The sequence below is a fragment of the Podarcis melisellensis genome (genome assembly GCF_964234715.1).
Source record: "Podarcis melisellensis genome assembly, chromosome: 7".
Lineage (NCBI taxonomy): Eukaryota > Metazoa > Chordata > Lepidosauria > Squamata > Lacertidae > Podarcis > Podarcis melisellensis.
Window position 1 is genome coordinate 4979419 of NC_138539.1, and position 26709 is coordinate 5006127.

At 44.7% G+C, this 26709-nt stretch overlaps 1 protein-coding gene across 1 annotated transcript in view; it reads left to right on the top strand.

Moving 5' to 3' along the window:
- TSNARE1 (t-SNARE domain containing 1) overlaps positions 1–26709 on the top strand; it is a 378827-nt gene that overhangs the window by 158120 nt on the left and 193998 nt on the right. The gene's annotated exons all lie outside the window — the stretch shown is intronic.

Below are 26709 nucleotides of genomic sequence, written 5' to 3' on the forward strand. Positions count from 1 at the left end.
ATTTACGCTTCTTGATTACTAAAGTGCAAAATTTGGCCACCTCATATGATATTGAGCTTGAGGAGTCAATATCATAAACATGGTATTAACATGCAAGAGGAATTTTTTGTTCTTTCTGTTGTTGTCCATCAATTATTTTTGGTGCAGTCCCCGCTCAGAGAGCCCTGTTTTCCTTCCACCATCTTATCTTCCAGGACTCTGGGCTATCTTCCAGCTTCCCTTTGTTTAGTTAAAATTAAGACACAGCGGTCTTTCATGTCTTTTAACGAACTGATACTTTCCCACTCTGAAGGATCTTCCATAAGAAACCAGACCCTGGGATATATTTTGCTGTTAAGAGTAATTTGGTTCCTCTACAATCCAAGCTTGCTCCCCGCGGGCCCTGGGGGAAGCTTACAAAGACCAAAGATTCACCTCAACTTTTATAAATCCAAATATAACAAAAGTCCATGCAATCAGATGTGGTAAATATTCCCCAGTTGCCCCAGCCTATGTTGGTTTCTTGCGACGTCTAACTCTGTTCTCTTACCTAATGACGGGGTGCACCCCTTGGACTGCCCTGCTTGAAAGAACTTAAAGGTAAAGAGACCCCTGACCATTAGGTCCAGTCGTGGACGACTCTGGGGTCGCGGCTCTCATCTCGCTTTACTGGCTGAGGGAGCCAGCGTACAGCTTCCGGGTCATGTGGCCAGCAGGACTAAGCTGCTTCTGGCGAACCAGAGCAGCGCACAGAAATGGTGATTACCTTCCTGCCTATTTATCTACTTGCACTTTGACGTGCTTTCGAACTGCTAGGTTGGCAGGAGCTGGAACCGAGCAACGGGAGCTCACTCCATCGTGGGGATTCAAACCGCCAACCTTCTGATCAGCAAGTCCTGGGCTCTGTGGTTTAACCTACAGTGCCCCCCCCCGCGTCCCTTGAAAGAACTTACCTCATGAGTTTTTGCCAGAGCTGGTGGAGCAGGCTGGAACATAGGGATACCGGGAAGGTGGGAACATCAAGGCCACTCTGCAAAATTTGAAGGACCCCCAAAATTTGAAGTCAGGGCCTGTTACATGCATAATTCTGTGACTTAGCATTTGCCGAAGCAGCTATGAGGTCTTCCAGTTGTTGTTGGCCTCCAACTCCTGCCATCTGTATAGGGAAGTTCTTAATGTTTGATGTTGTATTGTGTTTTTATATCTTTTGGAAGCCGCCCAGAGTGGTTGGCACAACCCAGTCAAATGGGTGGGCTACAAATAATGAAATTATTATTATCTTTGACCATTGGCCATGCAGCCTGGGGCTGATGGAAGACCGACTTCTGCAACATCTGGAGGGTCAAAGGTTTTCCATCTCTGCGCTAAAAACTCCTGTTTGTTTGGAGCGCAGGGTCCTTGTTAACAGGACGGGAAAACTTACTTTCCTTTTAAGAAAAAGTTATACACAACACACACCTTCCACAAACTGTTCACCTATTTCTCCTTGAACAGCCCCTGATTTAGAAGGTATTTAGGGAATAATGGGGGAACATTTGGCATCTTGATGGCTTTTATTGTTTACGTATTTAAGTAGGGTTTTTAATTACACAGTAAAACTGTCCTGTTTTTTAAGTCGTTACACATCTTATTCCCCCCCCCTTTTTCCAAAGGACACAGCGATGACAGGGTCAGAGGGGGAAAACTTTACCAAAAGGGGAAAAGAAAGAAGACGTTTAGAAGGGTTGTCAAGATTTGTTTGTGTTGAAAATACCCTGGAATTTAATTTTATAGATGCACACATTTTCCGATGCTTTGTTTGCCCTTCCAAAAAAACAAAGGGAAGCTGTGATGAATTAAGCATTTCCCAACACATTTTATGCACACATTTCACTCCTAATCAAAATGACAAAGTTGCACAAGTTTTTAGGACGCCTTCAGAATGTCAGAATTTGTAGGAGGGATTCAAACACATTCTTGGAAGTTTTCTGTTTCCTCAATTAAAGTGAAATAAAATGCTCTGCTTTCCCAGCATCACAGATCTACTTTTTTTTAAAAAAAGAAACCTGATTTTGTGTGTGTGTGTGTGTGTGGTTAAGAAATCGTTGGGGAAATGCATTGAAAAATGTGGAACGAGCAAATGATTAATGGAAAGATGTATTAGCACCAGGTAAGCAAATCAGGATGTACATGGAGCATTCTGCTCATTGTTGTATAACCGCCCTGCAACCAAATCAGATCAAATGTTTGATAAAGACTGGATGTAACTAGAATATCTGCATAAGCTTTGTGCAAGGAAGTCAGGATGAATAACCAAGTCATTTGAAACCCCTTAGCCTGGTTTCTCAGGACACATTTTATTTATCTGTGTACCTGTATTTGAGTACGTTTCCGAGCACAATTCAAAGTGTTGGGGCTGACCTTTAAAGCCCTAAACGGCCTTGGCCCAGTATACCTGAAGGAGCGTCTCCATCTCCATCATACAGCCAGGACACTGAGGTTCAGCTCTGAGTGCCTTCTGGTGGTTCCCTCAATTACAGGGAGCCAGGCAGTGTCAGGGAACTGAACAGATGAGGAGGAGGAGTGGAAACCTCAAGAGGCATCCAGGCAGGAGGAAGATGATGATAATAGGGACCCAGGTTCATGGTGGTGGCAAACAGGACAAACCCCAGAAGAAGAAGCAAAGAGCTGGGAAATAATGGAAGGATGAGGAACAGGAGAAAGCTAGCAGATGCTCCTGTCCTGAACAGAGACAGGACTCAGAAGTGGGAGAAACAGGGTAGTAGACAGTAGACACTATGTCACTTGAAAGCCTGGTAGATGTGATGGCCTGGGACTTGGGCTTGAAACCAGAGGAGACTAAGTCTGCACCGAATCCTTTGCCTCAGGCATCATCTGAACCAAGTCTGGGGCCTGATCCTGAAGAGTCCCAGTCTGCACAGGTTCCCCTGCAACAAGCACCAGTTGGGCCGAGTCAGGGGCCTGAGCCTGCCCTGGCTCCAGATGTGGGGATTACCTTGTGGCCTTCAGATGGGCCATCACTTACAACTGCTCCACTACCGGTTGGGTCAGGGGAGGCTGAGGCGGCCTCTGGATCTAGTAACCCACCGACATCTCCCGAGCTGCAGAGACTAAGGTCTGAGAGAAGGAGAGACCTGAGTACTTGCAGGAGGAGTGCTCACCTTCGGGCGATACAGGGAGGTGAGTTGCCTGGGGATCAGGACCGACCATTACCCCAACAAAAATTAAAGGCAGTTGGACCCTGCCCCAGGTTGTGGGAGCAACATTGCTGTATGGTAGATACTGCCTGAGATCCTGTACCTGTCCTTGCCTGGTTTCCTGCCTCGTGTCCTGCCTTGGCCTTGTCTAGATGCCCCGGAAATGATAGCCGACAGCAGCATTGGACGTTTGGCTTCCAAAAAATGTTAGAAAACTGGGACATTTACTTCTGGGTTTTCGACATTGGTTCAGGGGTCACACAACTCCATACCCTCCATTTCTCCAATGGAAGTAGGGGTGTCCTAAGAAAAAATGGGACATTCCAGAATCAAATCAGAAACTGGGACAGCTTCTGTAAATCAAGGACTGTCCCTGGAAAATAGGGACACTTGGAGGGTCTGTGTTATCCATATCTGGTTTCTGTGCTTCAAAGCCTAATCTTCCATTCACAGAGAGCCCTCATGTTTAGTACAAATGTAATGACTAATTACCCACATAATTTGAATATCTTTTGAGTCCAGACCACTGCGATAAACAAGGGTGCGTGTGATTTCCCTTCAAAATTGTGAAGGTTTTTAGAAGAAATTACCGTCAACTCTCCTCCCTCTTAATCCTCGCAGGGCCCAAGAAATCCAATGAGTTAAAATAGCCAAGGGGTTGGTTTGTGTTTAATCACCAGTGGCTAAAATATATATGTCAGACGGAAGCTTTTAAGTGTCGACATGTTTAATGGAGGGAGGGATTTTAATAATATTTCTCAGGGTTTTGTTATTCTGCTTGTACAAGCTTTATGAAAGCGATTTCCATAAATATTTTGAAATGGTGTTTGGAGTCTGTTAATATGTTAAACCCTTCAAAGTAATACCTTCCCCCGGTTTAATGTCAAAGCTGTTTGGATTTATCTAGTCACAGTGTGTTTATCAGGGCTGGTATCAGCTTCTGACTTGGAGGGCCTCATTGATTTGGCAGGGGAGGGAAGAAATGCCTCCAAATGCAGCATTTATACTTCTAATCTGGTCTATAAATTGTGCAAAGCCATGCACCCGGGGCGAGGCAGGACAATTGCACGGGGAAACCAGATTCCCTGAGACGGGGCTGTTTTGCAAAATAAAAAGATTGTGCATATATTGGCTTCATTCTTACCCTACTCTGCCTCCAATGAGCCCGGGGGTATCCTTCATAGTTCCCCACCGCTTATTGGAACCCTGCGAGGTCGGTTAGGTTGAGAGATGGTGACTGACTCCAGGTTGCTTATGGAGTTTCGTGGCTAAGCATTTGAACCTGGAACTGCCAAGTCAAAATCTGACATCCTGCCTTCTACATTACTTTTGTTGTAAGCGATGCACCAGAAGTTGGCCAGTCCCTTGATTCTAAGTCAGGATATGTGATGATATTTGGGCAGCATCAACAGAAGTTTAGTGTCCAGATAAAGGGGCGTAATAGTACCACTCTGTTTTGCCTTGGTCAGACCACACCTGGAATGTTGTTGTTTAGTCATTTAGTCATGCCTGACTCTTTGTGACCCCCTGGACCAGAGCACGCCAGGCACTCCTGTCTTCCACTGCCTCCTGCAGATTGGTCAAGCTCATGTTGGTAGCTTTGAGAACACTGTCCAACCATCTCGTTCTCTGTCATCCCCTTCTCCTTGTGCCCTCAATCTTTCCCAGCATCAGGGTCTTTTCCAAGGAGTCTTCTCTTCTCATGAGGTGGCCAAAGTATTGGAACCTCAGCTTCTGGATCTGTCCTTCCAGTGAGCACTCAGGGCTTATTTCCTTCAGAATGGATAGGTTTGATCTTCTTGCAGTCCATGGGACTCTCAAGCGTGTCCTCCAGCACCAGAATTCAAAAGCATCCATTCTTTGGCGATCAGCCTTCTTTATGGTCCAGCTTTCACTTCCATACATCACTACTGGGAAAACCATAGCTTTAACTATTCGGACCTTTGTTGGCAAGGTGATGTCTCTACTTTTTAAGATGCTGTCTTGGTTTGTAATAATTTTTCTCCCAAGAAGCAGGCGTCTTTTAATTTTGTGACTGCTGTCCACCATCATGGAGCCCAAGAAAGTAAAATTTCTCACTTCCTCCATTTCTTCCCTTTCTATTTGCCAGGAGGTGATGGGACCAGTGGCCATGATCTTCGTTTTTTTGATGTTGAGCTTCAGACCATATTTTGCGCTCTCCCTCATAAAGGGACGTAATAGGACCACTCTGTTTTGCCTTGGTCAGACCACACCTGGAATACTGTGTCCAATTCTGGGCACCACAATTAAAGAAGGATATTGACAAGCTGGAAACCAAGCCTGGTGAGGAACAGTTGAGGGAGTTGGGTATGTTTAGCCTGGAAAAGAGGAGACTGAGAGGAGAGATGATAAACATCTTCACACATATAAAGGGTTGTCACATGGAAGATGAACCAAGCTTGTTTTCTCCTGCTCTGGAGGGTAGAACTCGAACCAATGACTTCAAGTTACAAGAAAGGAGATTCCGACTAAACATCAGGATGAACGAAATTTCTGACAGTAAGAGCTCTTTGACAGTGGAACAAACTCCCTCGGAAGGTGATGGACTCAACTCCCTTGGAAGTTTTTAAGCTGAGGTTGGATGGCTATCTGTAATGGATGCTTTAGTTGAGATTCCGGCATTGCAGCGGGTTGGACTAGATTACCCACAGGGTCCTGCTATGATTTTGTGATATTATGATACGGTATTCATGGATATCCTAGGAAAGCAGCCTGTCCCAGCAGGGCTCTCCTTGTGTTCTCCTGAACCAAATTGATGTGGTAGAGTCAGCAGATAGCAGTGGTGCCCTATCCTAGGAAGAGAAGAAGACCAGGAATCTATTCACTAAAGAGCAGCTTATAACTCTCTGATTTCAGCACCAATTGCAATTTCTGGCTGTTGTGTTGATTTCCTCCGCACCCCATCTTGTGATGTTTCTTGATCCCAAGCTGAAATCCAGGAGCTAGTTGCAGCAGTGAACCACTGTTTGTGGAGGGCAGCTAGCTCAGGTAACAGTCACACGGCGGTGAAAGTTAATGCAGTCAAAAGAGCTGCCTGTTTATCAGGTAATAATGGCTTCCAAGCTCTGAAGGCTGCATTCAGAACATGATCTCCCCATCAAGTTGTCCAATTGCTCAATAATACAGATGCCGAGTGTCTGACATTCAGAGCTGCTCATTGCCTCGTCATGCTGAAGTGTCTCTGCACAGCCCATATTGCTGACAACTAAGGTGTCTGGGTATGGATAGAAATGGCACAGTGCTGTTGCTGAATGGAAGAACTTTGGGAGCTCCCTTTGTCCCACATTACTAAGCCCAAGGCAATGCAAAGGTGGTGCAATGGAGTCGATCAGCATCCCCTGGCTGATGCAAAAAACCCCTGTGCTGTTCCTGTTTGCACTGACTTGATGCCAAAATCCAGCATCACCTGAGCTCTGTGAGTGCTTCTTTCTCATTACTGAAGTGCAGAGTGTTTGAGGACAGGAACATTCGCAGGGAAACCAAAATGCTTGTTGACAAAGCTATTGTACTACCAACCTCACTGTGTGCTTGTGAAACATGGACCACTTATAAAAACCATCTCCAACTCCTCAAAAGATTCCATCAACTGTGTCTCCGAAAAATTTTACATATCACTTTGGAAGACAGGCGAACTAATACCAGTGTACTGGAAGAAGCAAAGATCACGTTGTGTGGATGCCTGATGATCGTCTTCCAAAGCAACTACTCTTTTCCGAACTTTAAACTGGAAAGCGTAATGCTGGTGGTCAACAAAGGAGTTTTAAAGACTGTCTCAAGGCAAATCTTTAAAAATGTAGTATAAACACTGACAACTGGGAAACACTGGCCTGTGAGCGCTCCAGTTGGAGAACAGCATTTACCAAAGCTATTGTGGGTTTTGAATACACTCGAACTCAGGACTCAAGGGAGAAATGTGCTAAGAGGAAGGCACACTTGGCAAATCCACACCATGATCAACTCCCACCCGGAAACCTATGTCCCCACTGTGGAAGGACGTGTGGATCCAGAATTGGCCTCCACAGTCACTTACGGACTCACTGTTAAAACCGTGTTTATGGAAGACAATCTTACTCAGCTACAAGTGATTGCCAAAGAAGAAGCACTGGCTTAGCCTCTTCCATGTTGAACTTGCCCATGTTTCATTGGGTGCGAGGATTGGATATTCATTCATTCATTCATTCATTTGTTCTCTGCATGAGGGCAAGTTTGACTGAGAATTAAGGACTGGCCCAAGGCCAGTCAGTGAGTTTCACGGCTGAGTGGGGCTTCTCTCTACCAAGAGGCCCAGCGGTGATCTGGGTGTTTGGACCCCCTCTTGATGGGGGTCTGAACATTGGGACATATTGTGTGGAAGCTATTTTATGTTAGACTGTACCCTTCAAGGCCGCCATTGTGAGGTAGGCTGAGAGGCTGTGACTTGCCCAAGGTTGACCTGTAAGCTTCACGACTGAGTGGGGATTTGAACCCTGGTCTCCTAGGTCTTAGCCTGGACCTCTAACCACAACACCACACTCAGGGCCAGATTAAGGTTTGATGAGGCCCTCAGCTGCTGGAGGTAATGGGGCCCTTTATATGTCCAGCTTTCCTTTGTCAACAACAAATTGTCACCGTTTTTTGTGTTGAATATGTGCTATATGGTAATTTATGGGCCTAATAGGTATCTTAAAACCGGTGATATTTTAGGGAGCAGGCTAGCAGGTGGGGCCCATTACTTACACAATAGGCCTACACAACACATGCCTACACAACACAAAACATTGTTGCTGTATGTAGGTTTTATTTTATTTGTTTTTTTATCTTATATTTTGGAAATGTACATCCAGTGTGTGTTTTTTCCTTTAATTTTTTGGGGAACCCCCAAGAGAGTGGCGCCCTAAGCTGTAGCTTGTTTAGCTGATATGTAAATACGCACTGAACTGTCTCTCTTTGAATTACATATGGGAGCACCATAATCTTTTCAGTTCTTAGGGCCTTTAAAGATGCCATTGTGCGACTGGCATCCTTCACTGACCTCAGTGTTTCAAATGTGGTTACCTGGCCAAACAAGTCGGTGTAGAATTAGCTCTGGGTACCCGTCCTATGATACCATACCCTCCACCATTTCTCCGATGAAAATAGGGACACCCTAGTTATATGGTTTATGTTTTTTATATCATAAACCACCTTGTGATCTTTGGATGAATGCCAGTATAGAAATGTAATGAATATTAATCATAATAATTTTGAGGTGAAATATGATGGTCTCCACCTCCCGGACAGACACAGCAGTTTACATTACAGGTGCCATGAACTACACTTTATTGTTATTTTTCCTTTGCATTCTTAACCATGTCTTACTCTGGTTATTAACTAAAAAGCTGGAAAACATAACAAGAGGCCCAGAGGCTGTCATTTCAGGAGGTTTTGTGTGACACAACAGCAGTTAATTGCATCAAGCGTGAGCCAGTGCCACTGTATTCAGGGCCAACAGCAACAACAACAAGCCAGCAACGCTTGATTTATTTCATTTTATTTGTATTTTAGTAATATTTTCCAACAGGAGCCAAGGCAGGGAGTCGCTCTTTCCCGGCTGGTCTCTTGTTCGGCCTGCAGATAACCTGATCCAAATTGCTCATGGGAGGCAGACAGTTAAAAGTCGGAGCCATCTGTTCCCTTAACTCTCCCCACAAGGCAGAGGGGGGGGGGAATGCTGCTATAAGCACTTTACCTTTAATGTCTACTTAGAGGTACATGAGAAGGAACAATGGTTAAATAAAAAGGGAGGAGGTGGCACAAAAGGAACTGAAGCAAACACCTGGCAGGCTGAGGCTTTGATGATTTTTTGTAAAAATCTTTTGCTAATGGGAAAGAAGGGGAGCTGTTTTAAATTTTCCGTCCATCAAATTTCTCCCTGTCTTTTGGGATTTTGAATTACCTAGTCTCCTCCCCCCCCTTAATTCGGCGAGCAAACCGTTAAGAACGGATCTCTTGGTTGTTATTGCAATTGTAATCATTGCATTGTTATAATTATTGTTATTATTGATTGCATATCTGTAATAACTATTTTATTATTTTGTTGTTACAGTTTGCATTTTTAAATATTTCTTTAAGCAGTTTATATACTGTTTAACTGCAGACCCCCCCCAAAAAAGTGGTTTATTAGGATGCCGTACAATGCAAAATAAAAGTCAGTTAAAACTATAAAACCAGACATCAACTGCTTATATTTATCCTGCTGCACACCACTTTGATGATCTCAGGCTGTGAAGAAATTTATAAATTTGTAAAGTCCCCCCCCCATCTAAATTTTGAACAAAGCTTAAGGCATATATACAGGTTTTTCCCCAACCCCCCGCTTTTGCTCCTTTCCATTTATTTGCATCTTTGCCATATGTTTTTCGGGGGTGGGGAGAGGGAAATCCCTGCAAAAATAGAGACAAGCCTTCTTGGGTTGCCATATGTCTAGAATTTTCTGGACATACCTGGAATACTGCAGAAGTGTCAGGGCGGAAATCAGTAAAAAGTCTGGCAGCCTTTGTTGGAAGTATAGTCATACCACGGTTTACAGATGCTTCAGGTTGCGTTTTTTTGGGTTACGGACCTGCCAAAACCCGGAATACTGGAATGGGTTACTTCTGGGTTTCGGGGGTCGTACATGCACAGAAGCGCTAAATCACACTTTGTGCACGCGCAGAAGTGCCGAATCGCAACTCGCGTGTGTGAAGACGCACCGCTGCGGGTTGCGAACGTGAATCCCACACGGATCACGTTTGCAACCCGAGCTTCCACTGTACCGTTTCTGCCATTTTTTTGCGGCATTCCTCAAAAGCGGGGGGTGGGGTAGCTTAGCAGCTTCACCAAAAAATGCTCAACAACTTTCCTGTCCAGATTTTCACTGTTTGAAATATGGCAACCCTATTTTTACCCCCCAAAAAACCCCCAAACAAAACCCCTGCACACTTTTGTACATAGATAAAACACAGCAACTGTTTGTTCAGTTGCAGCGGTGGACCAATTGGCAGATTAGCCACAGGTATAGCCAGCAATGAAGCCTTTGCACAACTCTGCAAGATTTGCTTGCAGAGAGAGTTCCCAAACAAATGAATTAGCCCCTTCCCTTGCTGTGTCAATAAGATATTCCCCCATCTATGTGTGATTCCAATGACCTTTGGGTGCAAGTGGTAGGACCAGGTCACATGCAATGCAGGGGTTGGAATAGAGGACCTTTGGGGTTCCTTTCAAAAACAACAACAACAACAACAACAATTTATTATTTATACTCCGCCCATCTGGCTGGGCTTCCCCAACTCTAAGATTCTATTATTCTTTGACCACATTCCCATCATCCTAGGCCACCATGGCCAATAGTCATGCAGTGCAAAATATCTTGAGGGATACAGGTTGGGGAAAAGTGATCTACAAAAAATGTCTTCCTCTAGTCTGGGTAAATATTTTACCCCTTCTGACCAATAAATCCATTTCACATTTCTATCAACTGCTTCTGGTACACAAACACACACCAAACAAACTTACTGTTAAACACAGGAGCAAAAGAATGCTTTAAATAATTATCGAGTAGAATGGTGGTGGTGGGATTAATTTCTGAATAAAAGAAGGAAGGAAATAAATGAAACAATATTTTTAAAAATATATAATAAAGCTGGATAGAGCTTTTAAAAACAAAACACATGTTGAGCGGAAGGGCAAGTGCCTGTTTCGTTAATTCCCCGTCAAGTAAGTAACAATTCACTCATATTTCTGGAGTAACACAAATGAGCCGTTTCTTATTCCTTGGTTATTAATGGGTGGCCGGCAGAATCCCCACAAAGCCCCATGTTCACTTGAGAACATAATATATATGTGTTGGCGTTCCATGACAATTTATCAAGAAGTTTAATTCTGTGTCTCGCAGTTTGAAATGGGATAATGGATTTTTATCGCACGGCATGTATTCATTAGCTTAACAATGCCAGAATTTCTTTGCTACCTCCGTCACGGCGTCACAAATGGTCACTATTAAGCTTCAGTGTAATTGTCACTGTCTCTGGATTTCACAAATTTTATTTCTCTCTGGCCTTCCTCTTTGCAAGCCATGCATGTGTATATCCCTCTGGAATTTAAGATTATGCTTCATGCATCTGGCCAAGGGAACCCATTTCCATGAAAGCTTCTTCCATAATAAAAATGTCTGTCTGCAGGATGCCACAATACACATTTTTGGTGTTTCTTCCTCGAGTCCAGCATCCTGTCTCTCACAGTGAGCAGACAGATGCTTCCAGGAAGTTCAGAACAAGTCAAGAAGGGATCTGGGCATGTTTAGCCTGGAGAAGAGGAGGTTAAGGGGTGATATGATAGCCATGTTCAAATATACAAAAGGATGTCACATAGAGGAGGGAGAAAGGTTGTTTTCTGCTGCTCCAGAGAAGCAATGGATCCAAACTACAAGAAAGAAGATTCCACCTAAACATTAGGAAGAACTTCCTGACAGTAAGAGCTGTTCGACAGTGGAATTTGCTGCCAAGGAGTGTGGTGGAGTCTCCTTCTTTGGAGGTCTTTAAGCAGAGGCTTGACAACCATATGTCAGGAGTGCTCTGATGGTGTTTCCTGCTTGGCAGGGGGTTGGACTTGATGGCCCTTGTGGTCTCTTCCAACTCTATGATTCTATGATTCTAGGCCACCTCTCCATTGCCCCATATCCTGTGCTCATCTGATATTCAAAGATTTAGTGCCCTTTAACATGGAGGATTCATATATGTGTGTGTGTGTGTGTGTACACACACACACACACACACACCCTTTTATTGATTTCTTAACGTATCATTTCCAACAGTCATTTAACATAACTTCTTATACAACATTTTAGACTTCCGTCAACAACCTCTGATGATTTTCCATTCGTTATCACTTATTCTGCATTTCTTAATTTATCTATTACTCTTAATTATCATTAACTAATAATTCTCCTCATAGTCTTTCTTGCAATATTTCAAATAATCCTACTTACAGAACTTCTTGCAGTCCTACTAGCGTAATCTGTTCATTACAGTTGCTTTTCAAATAGTTCATATATATTTACTCCAGTCTTCTAAGAATCCCTGGTCCTGCAGGTTTCGAATCCTTCCTGTTAATTTATCTAATTCTGCATAGTCCATTAATTCTGTCCACCATTCTTCTTTTGTCGGTAATTCTTCTTGCTTCCATTTTTGTGCCAATTGAACATAGAGGATTCATGTAGATTTCATGGCTTATAGTTGAGACATTAGATAATTTTCCTGCTTAGTTTCGCCAACAGATCTTGACTCTCTCTCTCTCTCTCTCTCTCTCTCTCTCTCTCTCTCTCTCTCTCTCTCTCTCTCACACACACACACACACACTTTTGGTATATCCAAGTTTCTTATTTTTCCAATCTTAAATCCAGTTCTCTACATTTCCACAGCAACTTGTATTTTTGTTTCTAAATGAAAACTTGTCAGTGCTGTAGTGCTGATGTCTCCTAATATACACATTTGTAGATAATATACATATTTTTGCATGCAATTTCCCACAAAACAATGCATTTTGTGTGTTTTTTTATTGCACTTTCCTTTAATAGGTGTAAGCATTGTTAGTTTTGAAACTGGCATCTCAAAATTTGGGAAAGTGTGCGTTCTGGAGGATAAAACCGTGTTTCAATTTGTGCATTGCTTCAAGAAGTGCAAATAAGGTAGTTTCTCATTAAAATGCAAAGGAAATCACATTTCTCCCCATCCAATGCACACTCATTCTTAAGAAGAAGTGTGCATGCACACAGAAGCTTATACCAGAACAAACTTAGGTGCTACTGGACAATTTTTTAATTTATTTTTATTTTGATTTTGACTGCGTCAGACCAACATGGCTACCTACCTGAATCGTTTTCAAGAGGAAGGGCACAGAAGAAAAAACACCACTATATTGTAGTGTGATTTGTAACGGGAGCGTTCTCAACAATTGCAGTTTTGCAGTGTGTTATGTGTTGTGTATACACTTCCCCCAAGCAAGGTCTTCCAGATTTCAAACGCAGGACAGACACCTTCTATGTATTTGTCTCCTGTTCCCTTTCAGATGCATCTGCTCATCCTATCATGCCTCCAAGGGACATTCCCTATCACAGAGTCTCTGTGTACAAACATCTAAGGAGACCACTTCCTCTGTTTCTTTTTTTGTCCTGGGAATGCATACCAAAGGCACAGATACCTTTGTTGCAAAAGAGAAACAAGTCAGGAATATGTTTGTCCCAAGGTGGTAACATTCATGTAGTTTCCAGCCCAAAGTACTTTGCTGCCCGAGGCAAAGTGTAAGACAGCGCATTCAAAAGCTCCCTGATTCCACCTACAGAAGCTGATGCGACTGATAATTGAATCTTGCTTTTGACACTGCTGATGGGAAGCAGTAGTCTAGGTTAGGCAGCCCATGGCATGCTGAGTGCTGAAGAGCTAAAGACAGTTTTCTGCAGTAAAATCATAAAGGTAAAGGTAAAGGGACCCCTGAAAGTTAAGTCCAGTCGATAATGCGATAATGACTCTGGGGTTGCGGCATTCATCTCGCTTTACAGGCCGAGGGAGCAGGCGTTTGTCCGCTCCACAGACAGTTTTTCCGGGTCATGTGGCCAGCATGACTAAGCCGCTTCTGGCGAAACTAGAGCAGCGCACGGAAACGCCATTTACCTTCCTGCCACAGTGGTAGCCATTTATCTACTTGCACTGGTGTGCTTTAGAACTGCTAGGTTGGCAGGAGCAGGGACCGAGCAACGGGAGCTCACCCCATCTCAGGGATTCAAACCGCCAACCTTTTGATCGGCAAGCCCTAGGCTCTGTGGTTTAGACCACAGCGCCAGCCGCGTCCCTCACAGTAAAATCAGAAAATCTTCCAAATACATTGATAATCCGAACACATACAATATATAAAAGACTAGCTAGCCACCACTGAATAAATTAGACAATTTTAGATTTAGCTTTAAAGAACTCAGCTAAGTACCCTGAAACAATCTTGCTAGTTTGGGGAGTATTATCCCTCAACAAATATTGGATTACTCACTCTTTGCAAATCAATATTTTGAGCTGTAAGGGAGTCACTAGGAGATCTCTGTGATGGGTGTCGAGAAGAGGGCAATCCAAAATTATGTGATGCATTGTATCTGGTGTTTTCTTATTACAGGAACAGAATCTGTTCTGGAAGGGGATGTTTTCGAAACCTTCCAAACGATATAGATGAGGGGAATGCATTTAGATGAGCTAGCATAAAAGCTCTGTGATGCGATGGAGTATCTAAATTATAAAAGTAATTAAGCATTACTCCTAAGTAAGAGGATGAACATACAAAAGGTTGGGAGGGGTAGAATTTTTGGATTTCATGATCTAGCAGTCTCTGCTTGATGAGAGAGAAGATCTGTGACTCATCCAATAGAAGAAGGGAATCTACACTGCAATCCCTGTTTGCCTGAGTTTGAGAGTAATATCAGAAAACAGCTGGTTAGTTCTAGTGGTACAGGACCTGTAATGCAGCGTACAGCTCTACCCTACAGCGGAAGGGAGTGCCCTGGAGACTCAGAAGGAACAGCTGCATCTAATGCCAGCTGTTTTCTACCTGAGCTCCTACCTGTAGCCCCCGTGGAACAGGGCCCTTTAGGGTGCAACAAGGGCATGCCCTCCAACGTGTCGGGAGGGCAAATCAGGACACTCACAACCATGCACCATCCTGCCAATAATAATAATAATAATAATAATAATAATTTATTATTCATACCCCACCCATCTGGCTGGGTTTCCCCAACCACTCTGGGTAGCTTCCAACAGAATACAATTGTCTATTAAACATTAAAAGCTTCCCTAAACAGGGCTGCCTTCAGATGTCTTCTAAAAGTCAGGTAGTTGTTTTTCTCTTTGACATCTGGTGGGAGGGCGTTCCACAGGGCGGGTGCCACTACCGAGAAGGCCCTCTGCCTGGTTCCCTGTAACTTGGCTTCTCGCAGCGAGGGAACCGCCAGAAGGCCCTTGGCGCTGGACCTCAGTGTTTGGGCAGAACCACTGCCATTTGTCTTCTCCCTCTCTTCCCAAACCACTTTGACAATCGCCAAAGGGCCTTTCTGGAAGGCGCTCGTGAAAAGTTTGGAGGTGCTTTGGCATGACCTTTGGATGACTGCTAAAGAGATCCCAGAATATGCTCTCGTGCCAGGGTGCCAGTCTTAAATGGGACATTCTGGGATCCAAACAGAAGCCAGGATTGGCTTCTGTGATCCATGATGTCCTGCTTAAAATGGAACAGGCTATGCAAGGAGGTCCCCGTTGGTCCTTCAAAAAGACCACCACTTTTATTGTGGGGCATAGTCTTAGAGGTGCCACAAGACTCTAGGGTGCTATTGCTATAGTTGTTGTTCCTAAAACAGATCTATCATCTATCTATTTCCCTCTGCATTCAGAACACTTTGCATCCTCCGAGGGGAGTGAGGAGCTGGATTTAGGTCTTCTGTTCAACATGCCAGATATTTAACCTGACACGGCTTGCTCTAAATTCCCAGGAATTCATTAGAGAGGCAGAACGTCAGATGAGAATCCAACTTGACCTTGCATTTCCCAGCTCTCCCTCTCCCCCTGGCTTTCTTGCTTCCAGACTTCAAAGTCACCATTTGGCAGCTTGCAGGCCCTCTAACCATCAGAAGGAGGGAGAATATGTTGGACATATTGCTGCTTTCTCTTTCCTCCTTATTTTTATCCATGACACAAGAATTACCCTGCCTAAGGAACTATTGCTGTCGTTTCATTATCCTCCCCTCACCCCCACCTCCACTTATTCCCTTCCGACTTACCGGGCTTGAGATTCAGCAAGTTCCAAGCCCCATTCTTGAATACAACCTTGTTTTATTTTTATTTTAAAATGTACTTTTGGAGCTAATATTGTGGCAATGTTGTTCTCAAAGGCGAAAGGGGACTCTCCCCCCCCCAACAAAATGGATGGAACGCAGGAGGCGACAGCTGCAAGGACTGAGCCACAAAACACATTCCCACATTGGCAGCCACCAAGCAACCTTGTTCTTTCTGCCATCCATCTCTGTCACATTCTCTGCTGGAATCTGCACCCAAGCAGATAGCTCGGTTGATTAGAGCACGAGGTTGCAGGTTCAATCCCTGTTTGGGACAGCTGCATATTCCTGCATTGCAGGGGGTTGGACTAGATCAGGCTTTCCTCAACCTGTGGGTCCCCAGATGTTGTTGGACTACAACTCCCATCACCCCTAGCTAGCAAGAGATGATGGGAGTTGTAGTCCAACAACATCTGGGGACCCACAGGTTGAGAACCGCTGGACTAGATGATTGTAAGGGTCCCTTTACAACTCTATGATTCTATGATATATGCACTCAAACACACATCTCCCCTGACCCTTGTCCCTGCTCCATCTTTGGCCTCCATCACAGTGAGTGGGATGGTAGCCACCAAACAGCATCACCCGAGCACTTTCACCAGCTTCTGCCAGGCAACTTTATCCCTGACTTCAGCTTGCCAACTGACGCTGGCTTCCTTCCATGAAAATACACTGGTTCATCCATTCATCCACCCTTCACCTCACCCACGTTTGAAACCTCCCACTCCCCATTGACTTCTGGTGGGAGGGCGTTCTACAGGGTGGGCACCCCTACTGAGAAGGCCCTCTGCCTGGTTCCCTGTAGCTTTGCTTCTCACAGTGAGGGAACCGCCACAAGGCCCTCGGCGCTGGACCTCAGTGTCCGGGCTGAAAGATAGGGGTGGAGACGCTCCTTCAGGTATACTGGGTCGAGGCATTATCTTTCTTTTGTTTGCTTTTTTTTTAATTAAAAAAAGGGTTGAGGCATTATCACAGTTCAAGAAAACCAATCAAGCAAAACTCGAGGAAAGTTTGGGGTTCAGCTGGTGAAGGACTTGGCCTGAGGAGAGGTCCTGAGGTCCAGATAGAAATGGCCTGAGGTTCCCACAGGCCAGAGGTTCTCTACTCCAATCTGAAAATAAAGGATTAAAAAGGGTGTTTGCAACATTAGTTGTATCCAGAGTAGACCCATATAGTTAATAGACCAAGACTAAGGAAGATGGGGCGCGGGTGGCACTGTGGGTTAAACCACAGAGCCTAGGATTTGCTGATCAGAAGGTCGGTGGTTCAAATCCCCACGACGGGGTGAGCTCCCGTTGCTCGGTCCCAGCTCCTGCCAACCTAGCAGTTTGAAAGCACATCAAAGTGCAAGTAGATAAATAGGTACCGCTCCTGCAGGTAGGTAAACAGCATTTCTGTGCGCTGCTCTGGTTCATCAGAAGCAGCTTAGTCATGCTGGCCACATGACCTGGAAGCTGTATGCCGGCTCCCTCGGCCAATAAAGCGAGATGAGCGCCGCAACCCCAGAGTCGGCCACGACTGGACCTAATGGTCAGGGGTCCCTTTACCTTTACCTTTAAGGAAGATGGAGTTGACAGGCAGTGCCATTTGCCTTGACAGGTTGGCTAAGGACAGACTCAGATGGTGGGGCAGTGCCTCATTTGTCCTAATGGACCAGCCAATGCATGGTGGTCTCCAGATGTTCTCAGACTACAGCTCCCATCAGTCCCAACCAGCATGGTCAGGGATGATCAGAGTTGTAGTCTGGACAGCAAATCAGGTGTCCCTGCAGTAGAGGGCAAAGCTGAGCAGTCCCACATAGGCCCAGTTCCCATTTCTCATCCCACTGTGCATTGCCTCCTTGTCAATGATAAATAACTATTAATTGAGTTCTCTGGCTCTTGTTTGCATTTGAATGCAGTATTCTTCAGAGCTGGGAATTTGGGAAAGCTGTGCCAAATCAATGTGATTTATTCAAGCCCACCCCTCCCTCTCCTTCAGCTGGAGGAAGAGAGCTTTAATTCAGGTGAGGTTTGGATGGCAATTTTTCAGCACTAGCAGGTGTCCGAGGGAAGTGGAACGTGCGGTTTTGTGCCTGAGAAATCCCTTTTGTGGAATTAGGGGATGTGCACAAACTCCCCTGGTGAAACATGTTTGTCTCTTCACAAGGTACATTCAGCTTCCTTTGAAATGTCTGTCATCTTTGCTGTTTTGCCACTTTGCAATTTTCCACTTTATTTATTTGTTTTGCATAGCGTGCTGATTCCGTTATAAACTGTCTGGCAGAGACTTAAGCCATGGTGTGTGTGTGGGGGGGGGGGTTCTTTAGGAATGGGGTAATATAGACCTGGAAAGGGTGTCAGGCAAGATGACCAAGAGGAATATCTCTAGAAGGAAAACATCTATATGGATGCTTTTTCTTTCCCTTTCAAGGAGGGAGTGAATAAGAGAAAGAAATCATAAAATAATGGAAGTGCTGCAGATAATTTGGAGATGTTTTCCTTCCCCTCTCATAGTACTAGAACCATCCAACAGAGATGCATGTTGGAAGATTCAGAACAGGAAAGAACAAACACTTATTCACACACCAAAGAGCAATGGAATTGGCTTTCACAAAACATGACATTTTCTTAAAGAACTTGAGAAGGGGAAAAAATATTTTGCCCAAAAAGGAACTTTGAATTCCTGCATTGCAGGGGGTTCGACAAGTTGATTCTTGGGTTACTTTCCAGAGGTACTTTGCTCCCAGTATGTTTCCGAGCACAATTCAAAGTGTTGGTGCTGACCTTTAAAGCCCTAAACGGCCTCGGTCCTTTATGCCTGAAGGAGCGTCTCCACCCCCATCGTTCAGCCCAGACACTGAGGTCCAGCGCTGAGGGCCGTCTGGCAGTTCCCTCGCTGCGAGAAGTGAGGTTACAGGGAACCAGGCAGAGGGCCTTCTCAGCAGTGGTGCCTGCCCTATGGAACGCCCTTCCAGCAGATGTCAAGGCAATAAACAACTATTTTACTTTTAAAAGACAACTGAAGGTGGCCCTGTTTAGGGAAGTTTTTAGTGTCTGACGCTGTATTGTTTTTAATACAGTGGTACCTTGGGTTAAGAACTTAATTTGTTCTGGAGGTCTGTTCTTAACCTCAAGCACTGCTTTAGCTAATGGGGCCTCCTGCCGCCACGCCACTGGAGCACGATTTCTGTTCTCATCCTGAAGCAAAGTTCTTAACCCGAGGTACTATTTCTGGGTTAGCGGAGTCTGTAACCTGAAGCGTATGTAACCTGAAGCGTATGTAACCCGAGGTACCACTGTATTCGGTTGGAAGCTGCCCAGAGTGGCTGGGGAAACCCAGCCAGATGGGCAGGGTATAAATAATAAATTATTATTATTATTATTATTATTATTTTATTATTATTATTATTAATTTCAAGAGCTCTGCAGGAATTGGGCTTGCACATATCTCCTCATCATGATCTAACTACCCTTAAACTATTTAAAATCACCAAATCCTTTCTTTTCCAAGTCGCCACCAATGAGGGCTCTGATATATTTGGGGTTGGAAAGTTAGTGCGTGCCTCTCCTGGAGCATCTAACACACACCTGATACCTCCTTTAGATCCATCCAGAGTCTTGCAGCAGGCACCCTGAAATAAAACCTCAGTCCCCGCAGACCATCATAGAGGTTAAAGGAGGAACTGCGGGCAGCGGACAACCCCTAGGGATGAGGTTGCTAAGGGACAGAGAAGCAGGACAGAGAACGTGCTCCTGCACTTTTGTTCACCGACAATGGGGGATTATAAATAGCAGATATTAGAAACACTGTCCTGCAGGAACCGTGAATAATTAGACAGATGATGTACAAGTTCGGGTAGAGGGCAGGGAGATAAAGCCAACTCATAAATGAGTTTGTGTGGAGAACGGGGAGCTGTGTTCGGCAAGCTTCTCTCACGGAAATGGCAGGAATTAGAAAATAATAGGAATAAAATAAATGTGCTTAGCAATGCAAGCTTTTGGGACCTACTGGGACTGGTAGGGTGGCAGGCAGGGAGACCAACAGTAGGGGGAGCCAGAGGCTTTCTGGATCAGTGGCAGAGCATCTCCCTTGCAAATTGAAGGTTCCAGGTTCAATCCCCGGGGTCTCTGGATAGGGTTGGGAGAGATGCCTGCCTGAAATCGTGGACAGCCACTGCTGGTCAGTGTAGAAATCACTGATCTTAGTGAACCAATAGGCAGCTTCCTGTGTTGCAGTAACAGGCAGAGCGACCCCGTGACTGGGTTAAAGTATAAGAAGGCAAGCAAATGGGAACCTGCTGAGGTTGGTGGGGCAGCCTCCACTGGTCTACTCAGAAGTAAACCCTACTGAGCTGACTGGCACTTATTTCCAGGGATATGTGGGTGTTGGTGTGGGTTCGTGCATATAGAATGGCAAAACCTCAAATTATGTAGCTCTGTTGTGGTTTTTCTTCTTCTTTTTAGAACAGTTGTCAATGCACTAATTCCATATGGTTTTACTGCTATGGAAATACAGACAAGTCCTAGGAAAGGGAAAAAAACCCACATAGAACGATGTAAGAAATAGAGGCAGCTATTGTTTGTATTATTTAGTTTATTTCTTTATTTAATTTCACATATATATGTATGTGTACAGTACTTATGTATAAACTTCCATATATATGTATATATTCTACTTGATTGTAAGAACAGCAGCAGCAGCAACAACAACATCAAAGTAGTTTACAAAAATCATAGAACAGTGGAGGGGCGACTTTAAAATAATTGTGAAATAACTATTTAAAACATTCAAAAACAATTAAATTCAGCAATCGGCTAAAAACCGATGGCAAATGGCAACTGTTTACATATATGGGTAAAGGTAAAGGTAAAGGGACCCCTGACCATTAGGTCCGGTCGTGACCGACTCTGGGGTTGTGGCGCTCATCTCACTTTATTGGCTGAGGGAGCCGGCGTACAGCTTCCAGGTCATGTGGCCAGCATGACTAAGCCGCTTCTGGTGAACCAGAGCAGCGCACGGAAATGCCGTTTACCACCGGAGCGGTACCTATTTATCTACTTGCAGTTTGACGTGCTTTTGATCTGCTAGGTTGGCAGGAGCTGGCACCGAGCTACGGGAGCTCACCCCGTCACGGGGATTCAAACCGCCAACTTTCTGATCGACAAGTCCTAGGCTTTGTGGTTTAACCCACAGCGCCACCTACGTCCGTATGGGTAGGTTTGCCTAAACAGCAATGCAGGAGTAAAGAAGGTACATTTTGGATCCTGCAGAGACCACAACCCCCTTCCTAAGTCTCTGGATATATTTCTGGCCAAACCTAGTTGCTGAGAATTCATACATTTCTGCTTTCGGTGAGTCAATCAAATATTTCCAAGCACTCGGCTTGCAAGTGCAGAATCTTTCAATAGGAGAATGACTGGGTGCGTAAGCTGCAATGCAGACTAAGCTAATTCTGCTTTGGTGAGCTATCTGTGCCTTGGGGTGAAGATACAGGATGCACAGCTCAGGCAATGGCAGATGAGGAAAGGTCTGCAAAAGGGACTTGGATCTCTACAGTGAAAATGATACCCAGATAAATGTCCTCGATAGAGGTGGCTGACAGTCAGGAAGGCAGAAAATATTCACATTGTGAGCCATTTCGCAGGCCTCCAAGCTTTGAGCTGTCCTAACTAGTGAAGTGAAGAAATGGAGGCAGTGAGAGATTTTGCTTTCTTGGGCTCCATGATCACTGCAGATGGTGACAGCAGTCACAAAATTAAAAAAAAACTCCTGCTTCTTGGGAGAAAAGTGATGACAAACCTAGACAGCATCTTAAAAAACAGACATCACCTTGCCAACAAAGGTCCGAATAGTTAAAGCTATGGTTTTCCCAGTAGTGATATATGGAAGTGAGAGCTGGACCATAAAGAAGGCTGATCACCAAAGAATCGATGCTTTTGAATTATGGTGCTGGAGGAGACTCTTGAGAGTCCCATGGACTGCAAGAAGATCAAACCTCTCCATTCTGAAGGAAATCAGCCCTGAGTGCTCACTGGAAGGACAGACTCTGAAGCTGAGGCTCCAATACTTTGGCCACCTCATGAGAAGAGAAGACTCCCTGGAAAAGACCCTGATGCTGGGAAAGATGGAGGGCACAAGGAGAAGGGGACGACAGAGGACGAGATGGTTGGACAGTACAGTGTTCTCGAAGCTACCAGCGTGAGTTTGACCAAACTGCGGGAGGCAGTGGAAGACAGGAGTGCCTGTCGTGCTCTGGTCCATGGGGTCACGAAGAGTCGGGCACAACTAAATGACAAGATCAACAACTAGTGAAGTTGGGAGTCAAAGTTCAGGCCTCTTACATGCGATCTCCGCATCTGATCTGCAGCCCTTTAAACGCTGTGGGGTTGTACTCTGATTTTAACGCTTCTGTTTCTCCTGCCGGATTTCGCCCCTTCCTCTTCCACTGCTACGCGGAAATCCATTTGCATCCTCCAGATTCTCGGCGGCAGATTCCAATGGGAGATGGAATATCCATTAGCACCGATGAGAAGATTTCATCAAGCGATTGCCCGGTGCTGAGGAAATAGCAGCACAATTCTTTAATAGAATTGGATTCCCCACTGACTCCCCTGCAAAATGCATTATTTCCCCCCAGTTATGTGCCCTTGCATAACCTGTTCTGGAGGGAGTAAAGCTGATTTTAATCAATTTTCAGAATATGTAAAGCCTCCCTCCTGAGGATGACTTTAATAATTTACCGTGCACTCTTTAATCTCTTTCTCAGGTCAACATGGGGCTTTGTTTTCTTTTAATCAAACATTTGAATATTGCTGTCTCCTTGTTTCCTGGCTCTGGGCTTCTTGAAGCCAGTGGGAAATTCTAACGCCCCTGCCTGTGTCCCGTAAACATATTAATTTAATTGATTTAAAGTTAAGCGCAACATAGGAAGCTTCCTTACAGTGAGAGACACCAGATCCATTGGTTCTCCAGGCAGCGATCCTTTCCCCAGCCTTAAATGGATATTCCGGGGATCAAACCTGGAATATTCTGCATGAAGAGTGGATGCTCTACCACTGAGCTATAACCCTTCTCCAAACTGGAAGATGATAGGAACAGGAGAGTATTTCACTGTGAATGTTGGGTTTACATATGCAATTGCAAAATCAGAAGTGCAGGGTCCCTTCATGATAGTTGCAGTCATACCCCCTCACATTTACACCCTTTCTAAGATTATAAAGCCCTCTAAGATTATAGGATTATAATTGTAGAACAATAGCAATTAGGGATATAGGGTAACAATCAATGGAGATCTCCCTGTGTTTTGTTCCAGCTAGCGCCAGCAACCTTTTTCAGCCATGGGCCGCTCCACTGTCCTTCAGACCATGTGGTGGGCTGGATTATATTTTTTTTGGGGGGGGGGATGAATGAATTCCTATGCCCCTCAAATAACCCAGAGATGAACGCAAGAAGGACTTTTACTCTTGCTAGAAGCTCAGTCTTGCCCTCACCAGTCCTGGAAAGCTCCTATTGAAGAGTCCCGTACGCACAGAGACTTTGCGCCTGCCCATTAGGGGAAATAGGAAGCCCTGAACATATATTTTTTAGATGTCCTTTTTATGTTGAGATTCGTAGAGACACCATTGATCCTTCGCTGAAGAGGCTCCCCGATCTTTCAGACAAGTCTAAACTTAATTCTCTCCTCTTAGACAAAGATCACAAGACGACCTGGCTGGTAGCCAGATTCTGCGCCCAGATTTGTAGGCACAGATCATCCTCTAGAATAAAATAGCTTACTAGGGAAATGCTGAAGTCGCCCTTTGGGGCGCCTCAGGGTCAATTTTTTATGGTAGCCCAAATCTCAGTTGTACGGGTGTATGTATAGATCTTAATTTTAACTCATGACCTATTGCTGCAATACACTCCGATTGTATATTTTATCTATATGAACAATTTTTTTATTGTGTTATGTTATGTGAGCTGGTCTTTGACCGTAATAAATTATCTATCTAACCCAGTGATGCATTTTAAATAAACGGACACATTCTACACATGTAAAAACACTCTGATTCCTGGACTGTCCACGGGCTGGATTTAGAAGGTGATTGGGCCGGATCTGATCCCTGGGCCTTAGTTTGCCTATCCCTGATCTACAGTGTTCCAATGTAATCTTTCCGAGTGACTGAGTTTCACCAGGCTAAACATACCCGACTCCTTCAACCATTCCTCATATGGCATGACTTCCATACTTTTCATCACCTTGGTCGCCCTGTTCTGTGCACATTCCAGCTTGTCAATATCCCTTTTTTAAAGAAACAGTGGTGTCCAGAACTGGACAACAGAACTGCAGGTGAGGCCTGGCTGAGGCAGAATTGATCCTGCCACATTTGAATTCCAGTTCTGCAACATACTTACTGTTTTGCAGATCAGCAAGAGCTGCAGATCAGATGGAGTGTCTCCTGCACGCCCCCTGACCCTTTGCTTAGAGCCACCCATTATAGACATTTAATAGGGGAACAGCAAGAGATCACAAAATCTGAATTGGGAAAGGACAGCCTGAGGAATGCAAACCCTATGGGCCTGATGGACTTCACCCCCACCAACCCTGCCTCCCCAAGCAGTAAAAGGATTAGCAGAAAAAGAGAGGGAGGGAGAGAGCCCTGAAATTGCTGGCAATTATTTCTAAGAGCACGCAAAGGGCGGGAGAGGTCTTAGCAGCCTGGAAAGGGACAACATTCAAGCTCATTCCATTTCAAAAGCAGGGTGGAAATGTCACCATCTCTGGGAACCAGAAAAACTCCGTGCAAAGTTTAGATGCACGTTCAGCTACACGCAAAGCTGCCAGACTAATAAAGCAAGTTATCATTGAGAGGATGAGGGACACACATATCCTTTTGCAGCTGTTTCTGATGTTTGCAGTAATTTAAGGGTTTTAAAGAGTGATTTTGATAAATGTTTCAGGCTGTTTTGAGATTGCCATGCCTGCACTGTATCTAACTTACCCCGGGACTTTTTGGGGAAGGGTGGGCGATAAATCTGTCACCCTACAAGGCACCCCAGGGATGCGGGTGGCACTGTGGTCTAAACCACAGAGCCTAGGGCTTGCCGATCAGAAGGTCGGCGGTTCGAATCCCCGCAACAGGGTGAGCTCCCATTGCTCGGTCCCCGCTCCTGCCAACTTAGCAGTTCGAAAGCACGTCAAAGTGCAAGTAGATAAATAGGTAGTGCATATTCAATCATTTTTAGAGTCCACTCTGATCTAGAAGGAACTTTGTCGCTTTTCCAATTTGTCACAATGAGTATTCCTGCTGCAACCGTAGCATAAAGATAAAGTTCCTTACCGTTTTTTAGGGATATCCGAGTCTGTGATTCCCAGTAGGTAAGCTTCTGGTTTTTTGCTGAAAGATATTTTTAAATTTTTTTCAAATTCCAATTCGGAATGAATATCCTCCCAGAACTCCTTGATTTATTTACATTGCCACCACATGTGGTATAAATTACCTGGTTTTCCTTTACACCTCCAACAATTGCTTGGTACACTTTTATATATCTTGGAGAGCTTCCAAGGGGTTAGGTACCACCAATGTTGCATTTTAAGGAAGTTCTCTAAGAAGCGGCTTAGTCATGCTGGACACATAACCCGGAAGCTGTCTGCGGACAAATGCTGGCTCCCTCGGCCTATAGAGCAAGATGAGTGTGCAACCCCAGAGTCGTCCGTTACTGGACCTAACGGTCTGGGGTACCTTTACCTTTATAAAGCACCCTATTCTGAGGACTCTGCAAAGTCAGGATCCAGTGTTGCTGCCTTGTCTAAGCTCCACACCATTCCACCATCACTCTTAGGATTAAGACATGAATGAGAAAGGAGGCTGAAACAAAGAACTCATGCAGACATCCTTTTGCATCATGCTTTCAAGGAAGATGTTCATGCTTGAAAGCAGTGTTTCCCAAACTTGGGACTCCATCTGCTTTTTTAAGACTACAGTTCTCATCCTCCTCGACCATTGGTCTTGCTAGCTAGGGATGATGGGAGTTCCAAAAACAGCTGGTGACCCAAGTTTGGGAACGCTGCTTTAAAGCATTGTGCCTGAGAGGTTTTCCTTCTTTTTTTGTTTCAGCGCTTTCCCTGGGAATACCTGGGTTTTACCACTGAATCGGAGCAAACAGCAGTCTGCCAAAAACCCAATTGGCATTTGGTTTGATCCAGCAGTAAAACACTGGTTTTCCTGGGGAACGTGCCAGGACGAAAAACAAAAACAAACCTATGCTTACACACAGAGTTTTAAAGTCTAGACATAGAAATGCAGGAAAAAAAGGAAACCTGGCCTGGATGAGACCTCAGGCAAATGCAATGGGTGCTTAAGGAAGGATGTTGAAACTTTAGACCTTTGGTCATTTTTGAACCCCAGCTCCCATGAGAGCCAACTGAGATTATGGGAGTTGGAGTCTATGGCGTTTGCCCTCCTATGTGTGTGACATCATACTGGGTTCATAGGGAAAGGGTTAACTAATTGTAAAATGACTAACCAATGGGAACCCAGGGGGCAGAGTTAACTGTGTATAAGGTTTAAGTGCAGAGGGCTTTTTAAGAGGAGAGAGTTAGAGTTAGGGTGGTTGAGAAGACAGTCTGGAGTTAGAAGAGACAGATAAGATAAGTCTGTGGGTTGGGCTAGTCTGGTGTGAGAGAGGGGGAGA